The 10,400-nt window shown below is 37.6% G+C and overlaps 1 long non-coding RNA gene across 1 annotated transcript; it reads left to right on the top strand.

The window, feature by feature from the left end:
- Positions 1-2,474: 2,474 nt before the first annotated feature.
- Positions 2,475-10,121, top strand: LOC139129112 (uncharacterized). Its single transcript, XR_011551515.1, has 4 exons — positions 2,475-2,803; positions 6,565-6,704; positions 7,579-7,652; positions 9,959-10,121. It is a non-coding gene; the product is annotated as an uncharacterized lncRNA (long non-coding RNA).
- The last annotated feature ends 279 nt before the right edge of the window (positions 10,122-10,400 follow it).

Raw genomic sequence — 10,400 nt, 5'->3', positions numbered from 1 at the left:
TGCCAGAAATGCGTAGTTTGTCAAAACACGGCAGATTTTTCCTAAAGTTTTCATTTCATCGTGACATGAGAGTGTTTCTTGGACTATTGTTACATATCTGTGACGTATCTTTGTCGTGGTCACACAACAGACATACATGTTTACACTTATTATTGTTATAATATAAGGTTATTCACAAAATACCAGGATTTATGTCCGAGTACATCGTGCAGCGGAGGTATTGTCCGAGGCGTAGCATCGAGGACAATACCGAAGCGTACGATGTACTCGGACATAAATCCTGGTATTTTGTGAATAATCTTATTATTATACACCTTTTTTAGTCCAATTTTACCGCGAAAAAGTCAAAATTAAAGTGTTTTTGGGATGCCCATCGCGCACTGCACTGAGCGATTGCAAGCAAACTGAGAACGCATTCAGCATGTCCGCACTTTACGTGATAGAAATTGTAGGTCAGCAGCATAATTTCACTCTAATTCACAGGTTTTTGATTCACCACTAGTAACGTTGTGAAGTACTGAATGTTTAGAAGTATATTTTTTTTTGAAAATTTAAAATCAGCTCTTCTTTTTCCCCTGTGCTGAGGTAAAGGTTTTTTGAGGTCAAATATCAAATAGCATCCAATAACACCAAAATTTATGGTACTCCTCGTCCTCTGATACCGAAACTTACTGTACGACAAAACTCCACAGGTTACAGACACAGGTGTATAATAATCAATCATATGAGGGGAGGCACTTGCACGCACCTGGTTTATGATAATGAATCTAGTCTCATGTATCAAGAGTAGAATTAACATAATTTGCCATTTTCTAATTGTTAAACAGACATAAAACTTTTTGGTTTCTCAAGAGCGTCTTTGGTGGAAAAACTGCAGTTTGGACAAATGGTTACTGTTGTGACGTAAGTGTTGTTTGTTGAAAAAAACTGTTACAGTTATTCAGTGCAAATTACTAAAGGCACATTGGCTGTTAGTTTTAGCAACTTTCAATCTGCATTGTTGTGTGTACAACCCGCAGTTTCAATAGCTATATAACAGCCTCTTGAATACCAATATTCTGCTTGACAATGAACTGTGTATGTTGAACAACCATTGTTATTGTTGACAAATGAATTCTATTCCAGACTGAAGTTTAATTTTCAACAATAACAGTGCTATATATACTAATATGAACAGGTTGATAATGTATGTTTGACACTCATCATCCCTTAAGAATTGAACAAGAAACTGCAGGATTTTACACAAAACAAAACAACTTGGAAATTGCCAAATGTTACAGCTAATGGAGTTTTCAACATGCCGGATTTGATTTCTGTCAGATTCAGTACTTCTGTATAACCGTACAATGGAAAACTCTCACAGCCCTGATAGCTTCTAAGGGCTGGTTCAGGGATGTATACACAGCCGTAACAGCTCTGAGAAGCTATAGAGACTACCAGCAATGAAAATAATATCCCTGGTATAGCATAGTCAGAAAATAACCAGCACAGCTGCATTTCACATCCATGTACCTAGTGTGTGACAGTCCTGTACAATAGTTAGCAAATAGTACATGCAACTTGGGTTTGAAAAAATCATCTTGAACATTGCCTTCAAATCAACCATGTAGAAGCAAGGTGTGCAGTTCCGTTATGTGGGAATTCCAACATAACTGGTACATGAATGTCTACATAAGCACAACACTCTTGTCACTGTGTGTTACAATAAGGCTGGTACAGGGAGGTAAGCTTTTATGTGATACAGGGTGAAAAGGGGCTGAAAATTTCAACAGGCTGGTATGCGGATGCGTTCATCACTGTCCCTCAAATGCAGGCCCTGGTACAGGGAGGTGAATAGCCCTTCTGGTACATGCATAAAGTGCTAGACATGTTACATACCTACAGCACACATTCCTATATCAGGGCTGTGTAAAAGTAGTCCTGCTACAGTGTTGTTGAGTACATAGGTGGTACACAGAATGATGTGCTCCTCACAGCTGTGCTACGATGTTGTACAAGGACATGGCCATGCAAAATCTACATTTGTCAATTTGTGCAAGATAGAAAGGCCAATATGGCCATCAATCACACTCCAAATCACATGATTCATATGTGTACTTGGTAGATTATGGCTTAGTTCTGTTGTTCTGAACTCAATTAGTCAACTCAGTGCAGTATGTACATGTTGCATTGTTATCGTTGAACATTTTTATTTAGGGCCGGACAAGAATTAATTAGTCAATTATAAATATGACCAAATATACAGGCTGTGTTTACAAACATTTGACCCATGGTTCAGCCTTTGTAACATTACGCTTTAACATAGTTCAATTTTACACAATGATTCCCCGAGTCAATGTGAACTTCATTATAGATATTATATCACCGTGACATATGTAAGAATTATTGTACTTGCTGATTGATTGTACTCTTAAAGTGACCGCTGAGCTAGTGGAATCCTCACCCCTTCACTTCAAAGGGAGTGGCGGATGAATTCCTCTGTCTGCGCGCCAAGCCACAGCCGAGATGCAGTGCAGCCGAGACAGTACTCTACGCAGTCTACGATCGTCCAACCTTTCCGAAGTCCTTTCCGAACTACGGCAGTCCCCGTCAGTTTACCTCCAAAATTTCCCATATAACAGTCGACAGCAATGGCTTCCATCACCGACGAAATATGACTTTGGAAGAACATGTTATGTACAGCGAAACTACATGTATTTGTGTTCATTTGTTCAACCATGCATCGAGTCACTCGATGGAGCACAGTCCCGCTAGATCTGTGCATGGAGGTAGAAAGAAAGAACCGACGTCTTTGGAATTTGAGGCAAGTAAGCTTTATTCCGTGTTATATTCCGTGTAAGATGTGCAAAGTCATTAATTTAAACCGGGCTTGAATTTGTTTAAACACTTCAATCGCATTCCGAAAACATTTCTGGAGCCGCCATTCAACTTCCGGTACAGGCGGCTCAGTGAAACACAGATGCCGTATGCTCAGTCAATGTTTATGCATGGATGTAAAAAAAATTACATCCATGGTTTATGGAACGCGATCGACATGTTTGAACAAATTCCAACCCCATAAACGACAAGGTTAGTGTTGTGTAGTGTTTGTCTTCAGTAGTGATAAATCGGTACGACCAAATTCAGCAAATATGTAGCATTTCACATCAACACGCCTCGTCCAGTGGGATGTGCTTATTTCATGTATGTGGTGGAACTCTACACGGCCGTCGGCATTGTAGTGCTACTGGTGAGTGAGGTCGCAAAAACCAAAACTCCCCAACCGCCTCACTGTAGTGCTTCAAATTTTGCAGCTAGTGCATATATTCATATCAATGATGATTGCCAGGATGTAACAAATGGGCCTGATGAATGTGTGTCCCTTTTAGTGTGTGTGTCCCTTTTATACGGTGTTTGTATGGCTTTCATGACGGCAAACTGACTTGCCATGGTGTAGATGCAGGTATCCTCATACCATTCTTTCAATAACAAAACTAGACTGTTTCATGAATGATATTCTTGGTTATGTTGATAATAACTCGACCTGGCAACTTAGATGATTTAATACAGACAAACATACCTCACAAATCATTTGTCCGAAATGACGTAATGGTTGATTCTGTTATTCAAGGCAACTTTATGTTTCCACAGCTTGATTTTAACTTGGGTCCTTCAACGTCATTGTTTACACAAATCCTGTGAGCCATCTTGTCATTCAAGACAGGTACAACCCGTACGAAAGATCAAAACTTGCTACATATTAGTACATATATGTTACAAATTTGATACACACTTTAATTGAACATGTGAAATATGCACCAAGTTTGTACTAGTTTGGTACACACTATGGGATTTTCACCATGGTAGTTGTGAAATTTGTACCAAGCTTGTAGATATATGTGAAATACATATCAAGTTTGGTACGAACTTCAGATTTTTTTAGCTGTCCCACGTGGCACTGTTTTATCACAGAACTGAAACAATGATCGAACTACTACGGTAACCCTGTGTTCATTGTACAAAATGACAAATTAATTCTTTTTTAAATTAATTCTTTTTTAAATTTAAAAATTTTAAATACTCTCGGTTGTTAAACACATATGAATTAGGTTACGCGTGGAATGTACAAATTTATCAAACCATGGAGGTATAGCTAAATCCATGATCAAACTATTGCAACATCATGAATGAAAAACATCAAAAGTCAACTAAAACTTAGTTCAGCTGCCATTTTTTCAAACAGTTTCCTTGGACATATAATGATAAGGATCCAAAATGGTACTCGAATTCCAGTTAAAGACTTTTTTTGTTCCGTTTACTAGTCGTAACCACTGAAAGTATACCTGTCATATGTCCGCCAAAACACATTCACACTGTCATACCAGTGTGATGCTCAGAGCAGGGAAGTCATTGTCACGGCTATAAATCATGATCGTTACTTGCATTATTACACATGTCCAAAGACCATGGATCCCAGCTGACACCAAATGTCTTCAAATGATTGATTTCAAGTGCATAAAAGTTGGTCAAAAAGTAATATACTCTCCCATTTCTCGAGAAACTGACATTTCCGATAAATGAGAGCATCGAGGTCACAGGTCCACACAGATAATTATGTATTCGAACTTCAACCTTACAAGATCACATGTGGTAAAAAGAGACATCTGATTGGCTAGTTTTGCCAACACCAGCATTTGAACTCCAGTACCACTAAGGAAGTCATGCATTGCTTCAGCTGTCAAATTTACAACGTTTTTACCCGCCGTTTTGGGGAGAAATTGTAGATTATTTCTATCATCGGACGATTAAGGGAACAAAGAAGAGATTTGGGAGTACAATTGTTGTTTGAAATTGAAGGAACATTGCCTGCATTCGACACCGAGAGTTCATGTAAGTTAAACACATTCAGTAGATCATGGATGTCCGTTATACACTCAAATGGCCTTGGACAATTCCGCGGGATTTCAGTTAAGTTTCAAGCTAGAGTTCGCTGCTTTGACACTTTCCATGCCACAGAGGACTATTTCAAACCAACCACTGTTCTTTGAGAACATCATGATGACAAGAAGTGAGACTGTCCGTATCGATCATTGCATTGGGACTTATGATAGAAACTCCACTGCATGCATGCTGTGCATTGGACAAATCGGACATGGCAGAGTTACTTTCGTCACAGTTGTCAGTATCTAATGGTGGAAGAAATATGTTTGGACTCGGCGGAACTAATCTATCATCCAAGTGATGTGGAATTTGGTTGTGTTTAGTTGTTTGCTTTTTGAAGTTGGACTGTAAGTGTCTGTTCAAATATCGCTGTTAAGTCAAGGTCATTTTTTTGTAGCTATGGACATTGTTTTTCCATGATTTTGCGTTTTGATTTGAACATGTAAATAATACAACATTAACTTAAAACTCTCATGTTTTCCATGTACATACCATCGGAAAGGTATTTTGAAATGTTTAAAGTGAATTTTATTCGTCAACAAAAGTATATGTCACAAAAATTACAAAATGTTTTGAATAAGTTTTTTATAGTTAACTATCTATGAGACTTTAACATAATATTTTTTCACTATTCAGTTTCTATTTGGTACACATTGAAAAAAATTGTGATCTGTATGATCTTCTTTAAAGAGACAGAATTTACCATTTTTCAATGTAAATTCCATTGTCAGGGAATATTTTGAATTATAGTGTACTGTACATATATGCCAAAAAGAATATATTTTACAGCTCATTTTAAGTATAAAGTACAAAGATTGTATGTTTATGACAGTAGAGATACTGTATTCTACAGTAATATATTGTGTTTTTAGTTAACAAATTTATTGTCTGAGAAGTTTTTTTCTTTTACAGTGTAGTGTAGTTGAATGTGTCATAGGGTGAGTGCGTGTTGGATGTAGTAATATCCTCTCAACTTTTTCATAGATGTTCAACCTAGCATCTGGATACATGACTTGAAGGTGAATTTTGAATGTGCTGCTCACAAGGTAAACATATCTAAAGAGTGTACATTTATAAGCCAGTTTAGAAAGAATCATTTGTTTACAATACAATGGGGAGTAGCAGCACGATGATGTCATGTACCACATGTTGTGTGAGCATTACTTTGAAAAAGACGCTGTCAGGAATTACAATCATCTAAATCCCCTGAAATGTTACCAGGGCAACAGTATGTCTGCTGTTGCTAAGGCAACAGATACCATGCCCCAGATATTGAATCCCCCCCCCCCCCCCGCGCATCTCCAAGCTTGGTGCACACTCAATACAAACAAAAACAAAATGACCTCTACATTCTCTGTACAAACTTGGTGCAATGTTCATCACACTTTCCACACATACTTGCTGCAAACTTAGCCTATTCTTGAATCAAAGTGTATATAACTGACTAGCAAGATTGGTGCTTGTTTGGATGTCAGAATTTGTATCAAGTTTGTAACAAGTAAGGAATGCAAACTTGTGGCAAATTGTGGTCTTTCGTAAGGGATACTAAAGTGATTCATTTCCAGCAAATAACTTCACGTACAAATGTTGACCATTGACTTCCACTTACTGGTAATAGATACTTATTTGTTTCTTTTTCAACAGATGGTCCAGGGCAAGATATACTTGATACAGAAAATGCCTTCAGCTCCACAAATTAACAATGGATTCTCTGAGCACAATGTGGAAACAGAATGAAGACTCTGCCCTCAGATATGGTGGAACTCAGAAAGTGGTTATAAAAGGTGATCAACTATCGTTGTGTGCAGCGATAATAATCATGTTAGCCATGAATGTTCCTCATATTTCCACATATTACTCTAACAATGCGGGTTTTGTTCAAATTTCAGCTGTTATTACATATCTGTGACATATCTTTGTCGTAGTCACACAACATACATGATAAGCATTACACTTATTATTGTAATTTAAGGTTGTTCACAAAATTCTGGGATTTATGTCCGAGTACATAGTGCAGCGGAGGTATTGTCCTCGATGCTACACCTCTCGGACAATGCTAAAGCGTACGATGTACAAGGTCATAAATCTCGGTATTTTGTGAATAGCATTATTATTATACACCTTTTTTGGTCCAATTTTTCCGCAAAAAAGTCAAAGTGTTTTTGGGATGCCCGTCACATACTTCACCAGGCGATTGCAAGCAAACTGAGAACACATTCAGCGTGTCAACTAAACTCAAACCTGCTCAGAAATTGTACGTCAGCAGCATAATTTAACTCTAATTCACAGGGTTTTGATTCACCACTAGTAACGTTGTGAAGTACTGAATGTTTAGAAGTATACTTTTGTTAAAAATTTAAAATCATCTCTCATTTTTCCCTGCACTGACGTAAAGGTTTTTTGAGGGCAAATGTCAAATAGCGTCCAATGACACCAAATGTTATTGTACTGCGCCACAAAGTTATTTGACTCTGCATCCTCTGATACTGAAACTTACAGTACAACGAAACTCAATAGCTTAAAGAAGCAGGTGTATAATAATCAATCACATGAGGGGAGGCACTTGCATGCACCTAGTTTATGATATTGAATCTTAGTCTGATGTATAGAAGTAGAATAGAATTGACATAATTTACCATTTTCCTGATTGTTAAACAGGCATCAAACTTCTCGGTTCTCAAGAGTGTCTTTTGTGGAAAAACTGCAGTTGGACAAATGGTTATGGTTTTGACGTAAGTATTGCTTGTTGAAAAAATTTGTTACCATAATTCTGTGCAAATTAGTAAAGGCACATTGGCTGTAAATTTTAGCAATTTTGAATCTTCATTGTTGTGTGTACAAACTGCAGTTTTGATAGCTATATAACAGTCTCATGAATACCAATATTCTGCTTGACAGTGTACTGTGTACATGTTTAACTACTATTGTTGTTGTTGACAAATGAGTTCTATATAGCCTTTGCGCCTGTCGCCAGGGGGCATGGAACTAGGGGAAAATACTAAACGGAAGTGTGGTAAAACATATGACGACTTCTATACTTTAACACAGAACGGTGCAATTTTCGAGCGGAAAAAGTGAGTGAACTATGAAATGCATATTTATGCTACAACAAGAAAACACCTAATGGTGCATGGGACTAGCTCTGGTAAGTGTTCATGTGCAATGTTTAGATCCGTATTATTTTATAACTGTAGATATCGGCAATTTTCAGCCTGCGATGCGGCCAAGTTGTAGACTCGATATGAGAGTGGGTGACGCAAACTGTGTCACATGGCCCTGCTGACAGTAGCGCCGGTATGATGACTGTGCGCTTCCCGAACTTAAGGGACCCGTAGTAGCTCAGCGGAAACAAGTTTACGTGAATGTTCAATTTTTTCAAATATTTCAAAAAAAAACACAGCAATGAAAACATAAGTCAACAAAGTATGAATTCGTAAAAATTTTAATTTTTACCCTTAATTCTGAAGGTTTGACACACTGGCCATGTTACGCCGTCATACATTTACATAGTGAAATGAAAGTCTACAACTCGCCCGCTTCGCGTGCCAAAAATCACCGATATCTACAGTTATAAAATATTACCTTGCTAAACAATGCACACAAACACTTACCTAAGCTAGCCCAATGCACCACTAGTGTTTTCTTGTTGTAGCATAAATATTCACTTCGTATTTCACTTTTTTCACTCGAAAATTGCACCTTTCCATGTTAAAGTATAGGTCGTATGTTTTACCGCACGTCCGGTTAGTATTTTCCCATAGTTCCATGTCCCCTCAGGACAGGCACAAAGGGTGTATTCCAGACTGAAATTTGATTTTCAACAGTAACAATGCTAAATATGCACATATGAACTGGGTTGATAATGTATTTTTGACACTCATCATGCCTTAAGAAGTAGAACAAGAAACTGCAGTTTTTTTGCACAAAATAAAATTACTTGGAAATTGCTAAAAGTTACAGCTGATTGAGCTTTCAACATGCTGGATTTGATTACTGTCAGATTCAGTGCATGGACATTGTGTAACACCACACTTGAATATTCATACAACCCTGTTACCTTCAGAGGGCTGGTTCAGGGATGTACACACAGCTGTACGAGCCCTGAGAAGCAACAGAGACTACCAGCTATTAAAATAATATCCCCAGTATAGCATAGTCAGAAAAATAACTAGCACAGCTGCATTTACATCCATGTACCTAGTGTGTGAACAGTCCAGTACAATTGTTCTGCTTATCAACTGCAGTTTCCCATTCAAGTCATTGAAGCATGATGAAATCCCTAATGTTTAGCTACTCAATACAGTATGTACATGTAGCATTGTTATTGTTGAAAATTTCATTTAGGGCCGTACAAGACTTCATTAGTCAATTATAAAAATGATCAAATATACAGGCTATAAAACTTGGCATTTTAGTATGCTGTGGAAAGTAGAGCAAGAAATTGTAGTTGATAAACAGTACTGAAATACTGAAGAAGTAGACAAAAGTTACAGTTAATGAGCCTCATTTACTTATTTCAAACTACATACATGTGAAGTATATCATCGATGTCATCAATGATGAGGGTTGCATAGCCAGAGTGATAAAATGCTTTCTCAAAGGTCTACTAACTTGCAAGTCTCAAAAGGACATTGCACTGTGACTCTGATATATCTTGTCTTGTAATAATCATTTGATATTCTTGAATTAAATTCATTATCGTGAAATATCACTCCGTAGTTTCACACACTTTTTGCCAGTGCACTGTTGCAGCAAGCCTATGACATTGACAGTAACTTGTAAGAGCTATCTTTGTCATACTGAGAGACTTGCCCTGAGCAGTCATGTCAGATTATTGATGCACCAAGAAAGACTTGAAATTGTGTTCTGCAGTCAAATATGTGTTTAAGAACATGACTGTTATATACTTGTACAAATTCCCTAAACATACCAGTTTCTAGGCCTTGCCCTCATTGTACAAGTAGCTGGGCACTGAGTGTTTTACCAGGAGCTCATCTTGGACTGCAGAGTTTGAATGTTTGCATCTTTTATATTGCAGGATGCTGGAAACTCACATTCTGTGGACGAGATGCAAAGCAGCAGCCCTGTTTAGGTGTGCTCGTCTATAAAGGAGGAAACAGTTTGTGTTGTTTCTTGAAGGTGTTATATTCTGCAGCATGGAAAGAGACAATGTTGTGCTAGGTTGCTTAGTTATGTAGGGTTTCAAACTTTGATTGCATCAGATGTGTGAAAGGAACATTTCAATTTGTAGAGTACTTCTGGCTTGACAAAGCTGGGATGAGAAGTAAATCAGCTGACAATTATGAGTGGTCTGCAGTGTACAGGGGATTCCCAGTGAAACAGCTAGCAATTTTGCATCAGATGCATTAAATTATGTTATCAGTATGATTTTACAAGTAGCATTCATAAGAATGTCATTTTTAGTATTCCCTTGTAAGTATTAGATTCAATTATGTTGCAACAAAGACTGTTTCATTTCT

Source organism: Ptychodera flava, unplaced genomic scaffold (assembly GCF_041260155.1).
Source record: "Ptychodera flava strain L36383 unplaced genomic scaffold, AS_Pfla_20210202 Scaffold_92__1_contigs__length_404208_pilon, whole genome shotgun sequence".
In the NCBI taxonomy this organism is placed as follows: Eukaryota; Metazoa; Hemichordata; class Enteropneusta; family Ptychoderidae; genus Ptychodera; species Ptychodera flava.
The sequence above is the reverse complement of the archived record's forward strand: the minus strand, read 5'-3'. Positions and strand labels throughout refer to the sequence as shown.